The sequence below is a fragment of the Nicotiana tabacum genome, chromosome 21 (genome assembly GCF_000715075.1).
Source record: "Nicotiana tabacum cultivar K326 chromosome 21, ASM71507v2, whole genome shotgun sequence".
NCBI classification, from domain to species: domain Eukaryota; kingdom Viridiplantae; phylum Streptophyta; class Magnoliopsida; order Solanales; family Solanaceae; genus Nicotiana; species Nicotiana tabacum.
The window spans coordinates 27,261,083-27,269,824 of NC_134100.1; positions in this window are offsets into that span (position 1 = coordinate 27,261,083).

An 8,742-nucleotide genomic window follows, 5' to 3' on the forward strand; every position below is an offset into this window, starting at 1 on the left:
GCCGTGAAATTCGCTAAACGACCATCCTGAATTCTAAGTAATTTTAAACAAGTATTTACTGAGGGCCCCGCAAGTTGTGTTTTTATTCGGCGAGGCTCATCTCATTCTTATTTTTTAAAAGGAATTTGCAACGTCATGGACATGCATCTCGGGCCACGTCACAATCAATGTGCCCGTGACTAGAGACATATTTCGACTCCGTTGAGATTTGGATTTGGGTCACATAAATGTGCACCCGAGTTTAGGGAGATAACATTATTAAAGGCGTGTTTAAAGCAACTAGCGCATTATTATTTTTTGGGTAGGGCCGTAAAATTTACTAAACGGCCCGTCCCGAAATCTAAGTATTTAATACATATTTTTTGTGAGGGCTCCACAATCCATACATTTTTTTATTTTGTGGCGAAGCTTGTCCCATTTTTTTTATTTTTTTTTATTTTTTATTTTTATTTATTTTATTTTTTATATTTTTACAAGGATGCCGTTTTTACGCCTTTAACAATACTAAACCTTACGGCTTCTTTACAACTACAATCTCATAACTTGTCAAGATTTGATAAAAGAAGTTAAGCGAATGAGTGTTTCGGGCGTAGTAACAACAGGTACTAATACTAATTTTGTCCAAATAAACTAAGACAATGAAGGGACGAGCGAATCAACGTCAAACTGTGTCTTAGGACTACTAATACAACTAAATCAAATGAAATCAAGTAAACAATAATAACATAACACAAAAATGAACTAAAATGCATACGGTGAAACATAAGCAGAAAATTATCATATCAATTGATATATTGCAACTTCAAACATTGAACGTAAAATTTCTTTAATCCAATACATCGAGGCTTACTAACCTGAATAAACAGAAACGCATAGAGCCATGGACCGAACCCCTACAGCGACCTCTACGGATAACCTCGACCGGGAAACCATAGAAAGGTTATCAAAGCTCGGACGGAACAGCTCGCGCCAGAAACTTCGAACACGAACGGACTAACAATGAGTCATGGCTACAACTGACTTTTTCAGGCGGTCATTTGGGCGTGGGGGAGCTGAACGGAACAGCAGCGATGGTTGTTCCGACGTGAGGGAGTGTCGCGACTGGTTTTGGACGTGAGGGAGTGGAGGGCTACTGACGTTTTGACGATGCTGCTTGCCGGACTGGTTTGGCTGGAGCTGGAGCTCGTGGCGGATGGCAATGGTGGTTGACGGAGGTGCGACTGGTTCGTGATGGAGGTGGTTTTTGTTGATGGTTATGGCGTTTGGACAGTGGGTCGGGGACAGCGACGACGACGGTGGAGTATGATCGTTTGGGCAGTGGTCGACGGGCTTGGGTTGTCGCGTCGATGGAGGTCAGCTGGGGAGGGTTTGGAGGTGGAACGAGGGTGGTTTCATGGTGGACTGGGAGGAGGAGGGTGGTTCGTTTGGACGTGAGGCTAGTGAAGCTGATGGAGGGGGGTCAGCTGGCCGGGCAACGATGGTGGTAATGGAGGTTGCTAGTGGCGGGCTGCTTGGGGGTTGACGACGGGCCTGTTTGGTGGTCTAGCGTCGGGTTGCTGGTGGTTTTGGACGTGAGGGGGTGGTGTGTGGGCAGTAATGGAGGAGTGGTCGTGGTCGACGGGGCTGTGACGAACAGATGTAGGACTGGTTGGTTTGGACGAGGTGGAGGGTGATGGTTTGGTCGTGGGTTTTTCCCTGGTTTTGGTCTGCTTTCAGTAGGGTTTTTGGTCTTCTCCTTTTGGAGAAGATGAGCCACAGTGCCCGTTCTTTCCAAAATTCCCAAAGTCCCTACCTTTCCTTTTCGTTGGTCCCCCGTCCATTTAGCATGGGTTTTGCCCAGAAAAATGAGCCCACGCGTGGGGGGGTTCGAGGCATATGTCCCCCACGTGTGGTGGGGTTCCCCATGTGTCCTGGACACTGTTTATTATGGGCTAGGTCCGAAAATTAGGCCTAAAACCGGGTAGTTTAAACCCGAATATTATTCTTTTGCCCGGACCCGAGAAATAGGTACACGTTGCTTAACTAGTCCTATGTAAGCAAAATAACTACCAAAAATAAGACTAGTATTTAACAAAACTATATCTTTTTAAATATTTTTCAAGGTTTAAAAATAGCTACAAAATATTAATAAAACTATTTTTTGTAATTTTCGTTTTTAAATATTAAGATAAAATATGAGGTAATATTTTTGTATTTTTTCAAAGTTAAAAATGCCTATAAAACTTTAATAGAATTATTATTTTTGTATTTTTTCGAAATTATATAAGGTATAAAAATAAAGTGCAATTTTTGTATTTTTCAAGTTTATGAGAAATACATAAACTAAAATTTTTATATATATATTTTTTTTGCAACGAAATAAAGTAAAATAGTTAAAATAGCTATACTAGACCCAATTTCACATATTCATGCTAAAAATGTGAAAATTCTCGGGGAGGGTCAAAAATCACGTGCTTACAGCTGCCCCTCTTTGACTGGAAACACGAAGAGTTTTCCGACAAAGAACGACTAGCCGTGTTTTTGACCCGACCCTTACTTGGACGGACTACGCTTAAGGAAAGGAAGGGAATGTGACCGAGCCCTGGTATCTGAGCTGCCTACATATCCTTGGTTATACAGGAATCAGGCCACGTGTAGTTCGGAATATGAGAGAGATAGTGAAGTTGTACCGAGGTGGAGAGCCGATCGAGGTGCCGTTCCGTCGAGGTTCCGGTCCGCGGTCCTGTCATTACAACAAAAATAAAAACTGAAAAAGACTAACTAAGCCTATCAGCTACTTGTTACAAGGATTCCTATCTCTTAAGTCTTCTGAAACTTGGTCTTGAGTCTTGAATGGTGCTTCTCACAGACTTTGGATTTGAACCTTGATATTTGCTAGTTGTAGGCGCTAGTTCTTGAGCAGATCACATTTGTTCTCCACATCCGTGCTTCGGATTCATTCATTTTTCTCTTTTTCTTTTTCTTCTTTTTTTTCTTTTTGTTTTTGTGACTAGCTTTTGTTGACCCTCTCAGGCTGTTGACTCGCATTCTTGGGGCGAGCTTCTAACTTGGATTGAATGCTGTGGATTTCTGTTGTAATCCTTCTGCTCTCCAGTGGGTCACTGCTTGATCTTGAAAAATGTTTCCCCGTTCTACAGGCGGGTCCCTGGCAATCAAAACGAACAAAACAAACAAAATTTCCTAACCCAGTTTGCACTGGGGAGGTTTGTGAGTCGTTAGCAAAATCGTAACTTACTTACACTACTGATGCAATGATGAGAGTAAACTAAAGACTAGGCTAGGATGTGCATCTCCTATGAGTAAAACCAAAACTCTTGCTAGCAAATGTGTCTGCTAAAATAAAAACCTCAACGACTCAAACTAGAACGTGTGTCTTCTATGGTTGGATCGGAATGAGCTAAACTAGGAAGTGTGTCTCCTAAGGGTGAAAACTTCAGTGACTAGAAACTAGGAAGTGCGTCTCCTATGAATAAAATCTCGATTAGGAAGTGCGTCTCCTACGGGTAAAACTAAACTTTGAGGAAGTGCGTCTCCTGGGGGTACAATAAACTTAGGAAGTGCGTCTCCTATGGGTACAATAAACTTAGGAAGTGCGTCTCCTATTGGGTACAATAAACTTAGGAAGTGCGTCTCCTATTGGGGATGACTGTTTTTAGGAAGTGCGTCTCCTACTGGGTGAAACTATTCTTAGGAAGTGCGTCTCCTATTGGTGAAATCAACTTAGGAAGTGCGTCTCCTATTGGTGAACCTATTCTTAGGAAGTGCGTCTCCTAATGGTAAAACTGAACTTAGGAAGTGCGTCTCCTATTGGTAGAACTAAACTTAGGAAGTGCGTCTCCTATGGGGGAAATGAACTTAGGAAGTGCGTATCCTATGGTGAAACTGAACTTAGGAAGTGCGTCTCCTATGGGGGAAATGAACTTAGGAAGTGCGTCTCCTATGGTGAAACATATCTTAGGAAGTGCGTCTCCTATTGGTGAAACTTGCTTAGGAAGTGCGTCTCCTACCGGTGAAATATTTTTAGGAAGTGCGTCTCCTATTGGTGAAACTTATCTTAGGAAGTGCGTCTTCTACTGATAAAACTTGCTTAGGAAGTGCGTCTCCTACTGGTGAAACTTATCTTAGGAAGTGCGTCTCCTACTGATAAAACTTGCTTAGGAAGTGCGTCTCCTATTGGTGAAACTTGCTTTAGGAAGTGCGTCTCCTATGGTGAAACTGACTTAGGAAGTGCGTCTCCTACTGGTGGAACTTGCTTAGGAAGTGCGTCTCCTACTGGTGAAACTTGCTTAGGAAGTGCGTCTCCTACTGGTGAAATATTTTTAGGAAGTGCGTCTCCTATTGGTGAAACTGAACTTAGCTTAGGAGGAAATGCATCTCCTATGGGTAAAGACGTGGAATGTATGCCTCTGTTATCTGGGCGGGGCTCCCAATTTCAACACTTGAAAAGTAAAGACTGAATTTATGCCTCTGTTATCTGGGCGGGCTCCCAACTTCAACACTTAAAATTAAAGACTGAATGTATTCCTCTGTTATTATGGGCGGGCTCCCAATTTCAACACTTAAAAAAAAAAAGACTGAATGTATGCCTCTGTTATCTGGGCGGGCTCCCAATTTCAACACTTAAAATAAAAGACTGAAATGTATGCCTCTCGTTATACAGGTGGGCGCCTGGAACATGAAATGCAAATACTGAAATGTATTCCTCTCGTTATTCAGGTGGGCGCCTGGTGAGAATTTTAAAGACTGAAAGTATTCCTCTCGTTATACAGGTGGGCGCCTGGTTGTAAAGATATGAAAAATGATATGCCCGTATTATACTGGTGGGTGACCTAGAACAGAAATGAAAAGACAGAAATGTATTCCTCTCGTTATTCAGGTGGGCGCCTGTCGAACAATAACTTTGAAAATAAGATCCTATTTGAGAGCGGATGAACCCGACATATCCTGTTTGAGGGCGGATGAACCCAAAATATCCTATTTGAGGGCGGATGAACCCGACAGATCCTATTTGAGGGCGGATGAACCCAACATATCCTATTTGAGGGCGGATGAACCCGACAGATCCTATTTGAGGGCGGATGAACCCAACATATCCTATTTGAGGGCGGATGAACCCGACAGATCCTATTTGAGGGCGGATGAACCCGACAGATCCTATTTGAGGGCGGATGAACCCAACATATCCTATTTGAGGGCGGATGAACCCAACAGATCCTATTTGAGGGCGGATGAACCCGAAATATCCTATTCGAGGGCGGATGAACCCAAAATATCCTATTCGAGGGCGGATGAACCCAAAATATCCTTAAGACTTGAAAATGTCTTACCTCGAATACTTGCTGGGGATTGGGATGAATTTTCCTTTTCTACCTTCCCCAAATTTTTATTATTATTCTTTTTTTTTATTCCTTTTTTGTTTTGTTTTTGCATAGCTTCTTCCTTCAAAGACTACCTCCCTTGATTTACTTACCTGTTGGGGGTAAAATGTTATCAGCTGGGGGTACCTGGCTTCCAGAAAATTTTCTAAATGGAAGGAAAATTTTCTGCCCCAGTTTGATAATATCCCTTGTGGCACGCAGTTCTGGCATCAATGCCATTTCCTTTACCTGTTTCAAATCAAACAAAATTGTTAGTTTAAAACATGGTGGTTGGTTGTGATACTCCCAACGGGATGGCTTTTCCTTTTTCCTTCCTTGCTTTGCGTTGCACAACTTGTTGGGGATGATATTATGTGCTGGGGATAATCCCTTCCTGCTGGGGGATATCCCTCTTCTTTTGTGGCACAGCTTGGAAACTGGCATTTCCCCGACCTTTTAGTCTAGCATTGATTTCGCCAAATCATGCTCACTGCTCTCCTTGCTTTGTTCATGGGCCTTTTGCTGGGGATATATATTTTGACACTGGCCTCGCGCTTGTTCCTCGCTGACTATACCACTTGGATGTACTAGTCAGATCTCATTTTGGAAAGCTGATGGCCTATTTTGAAGTCATTTCATACTTGTTCTGACCGGACAGACTCTATTGGGGAAAAATTTTTTATGAAAGGAGAAAGATAACACATGACTTTTTAACAAAAGAAACTATAAATAAAAACCCTATCAAATGCAGACACCGACTCTAATGGCCATGACATGCGTATGTGGCCTATCCTCTACCGTCAATCATCTTTTAAGATCTTCAATTGGCGATTCCCCCTCTGACTCTCAATCTTATTCGACTTGTAGTGCCCGAAGGGTTTTCACTATCAAGTCTATCTCATTTTTGGGTTCTTCTCTCAGCTTTCATCGCCTTATGGTGCCTGTGAAGGTTTTCACCGATAAGACTCTCTCATTTGTATCACTTTCCAGCTGGGGATTTGGAGTGTCGCCGGTATGACTCTTTCTGCTGGAGATTAGAGTCCCTTTTGCTGTGGAACAGAATGTTATGCTCGCCGGCAAGACTCTTCATTAGTCTGACTTGACATCTTTTGAAGACTGATCGGAAGGTCTTTCTTTGGACCGTAATGTGGGTTTTGGATAGGGCTAGAAAGAAAGGGTATTAAAGGCTCAAAAGTGCATCGATTCTGGGTTATTAATTACAACTTTCGGAACCAGATTTATTTACAACGAACGCAACCTCTGCCCCAGTTTTCTTGCTTGGGGATATTTTTGATTTTTTCATTTTTCAAAACTATGACCGAGCCGTGAAGCGCCTACGTATCCTCTTTGAGGAATCAGGTCAAACGTAGTTCCCAATTCCTCTTTTTCATTTGATTTTTTTTTTTTGTTATCACTTTTCTCTTTTCCTTTCTCATTTCTCCTTTCTTTTTGTCGTTTTTTTCTTTTTCTTTTATTCTTCTTTTTTCATTTTGTTGTTTTCTTTTCTTTCTTTTCTCTTACCTGTCATGCTTGCGTATTTTATTCGCTGCTACTAATTCCGAACGAGGGGTATGAAAGAAAATAAATAAGGCTCAAAAGGGGTAACGAAGGGTAAAGTGTTTAGGTAGCAGAACAAAATGCCTTCGTCATTCCAGTCTTCAAAACATGCCAAGTGCAAACAACACAATCAAACAATAGATTTATAGTCTCTTCCGATGGTGCTGGACTTGACAATTATGTTAAACCTTTTATTTTTCCTTTGTCATTTCTAAAGCACCGTTGGGTGACACCCTCATTATATTGAACGACCCTCATGCCAATTCAGCGAATCTTTGCCTTTTAACGGTTTCCTTTGTGTTTAACTTGCCCCAGTTCCACATGACTCGAGCTCTGTATGATCTCAACCGTTCTTATTTTTCTTTAACTGTTCTGATCACCTCTCCAGGGTTTGGATTAACTTTTAAGATTAGGCCCAAACTGGGTGCGCATGTTATGTCCCTAGAATCGGCATCGAACAAAAAATGGTAAAAGGACTAAACAAAAAGATGACTGGAAATAATAAAAGACCGGACTTTGTATTAGACTACCGGCGAAATGGTTTGAATAACAAACAACGAAATAAAATCCTAAACAACCTGGACAAAACTTAAACAAACCGCTATGACAAAACGGAAAGATAAGCGGAAAGATATTGACACAAAACAAAATCCGAATTACAATCCTAATAATCCGAGCAAACAGGAATGACAACAAAATAAGCCACCAACTGCTTCTTTCTTGTTAACCAAGGAATGGAGCGTCCTCCCATTTTATCAAACTTGGCATCGTAGCCACTGAGCTTTGCATTAGTATTGCAATGACCATTGCCAACTTCCATATCATTACCCTTAGTCAACAAGTTCCCAATAAGACTCGAATGCTTCCGTCATCAGGCCTGATCCCCGCAGAGTGTGCATCAGAGGTGCAAGTAAAGGATTCTGGGTGTCATTGTCCGGCTTACCACAAACCAACCACCTTAACTTTATTTGCAAAACAAACAGGATAGAATGGACTCAGTCGGTCCTCATTATTAACAACTTTTTTTTTCTCTTTTTTTTTTCGATTTTCTTTTTTTTCTTTCTTTTTCTTTCTTTTTTCATTTCTTTTTTCATTTCTTTTTTTCATTTATTTCATTTTTTTCATCATTTTTGTTGTGGTCGAATCTTATGGAGATTGCCTACGTATCATGACCCCGCATGAATCAGACCTTGCGTAGTTCGGGCCAATAAAAGATAAACAATAATGAACACACATTTTTTTTTTAAAATTTAAAACAAACTGGGTTTCAAGGATTTAAAGATTACCCACCAGCTTGAAAATTAAACAACCCGCATGTTCTAATCAAAAGATTGGTAGACTTAAAAACAAAATTCCAGCCCCCTTTCTCTGTTCGACAAATGCAACCAAATGGTTATTTTTTGCAAATGTGGCCCCTTCCAATTTTCACATGAATTTTGAGGCCGGGGAGGATTATTTTGACACTTTAAAACTTGTCCATTCTTTTACGAAAATAACCTTTCGACAACTGAAAGATACTCTAAGGCTATTTCGGCAAGAACGGTTTAAGACGCGGCCGAAGCTGGCTCGGCTTATTATGACAAAATTCAAACGGTATTCACCTGACCGTCGACTCCTTTTTTCAAATTATAATTAAAACTTGGTGTTGCAAAACACGGCCCTTCAGCGTCTCGGGGACGAAGCTTTTTTAAGGCTGTGTGAGTCCATATCTCAAAATGACCCAAAAGTGGCTGTTTATGCCAAGTCAGCCTTCTGGCGTCCCTTTCGGGAACATTCGGCTATTTATGACAAAATAGCATCACCTGACTTATTTATAACTCTTTTTCAT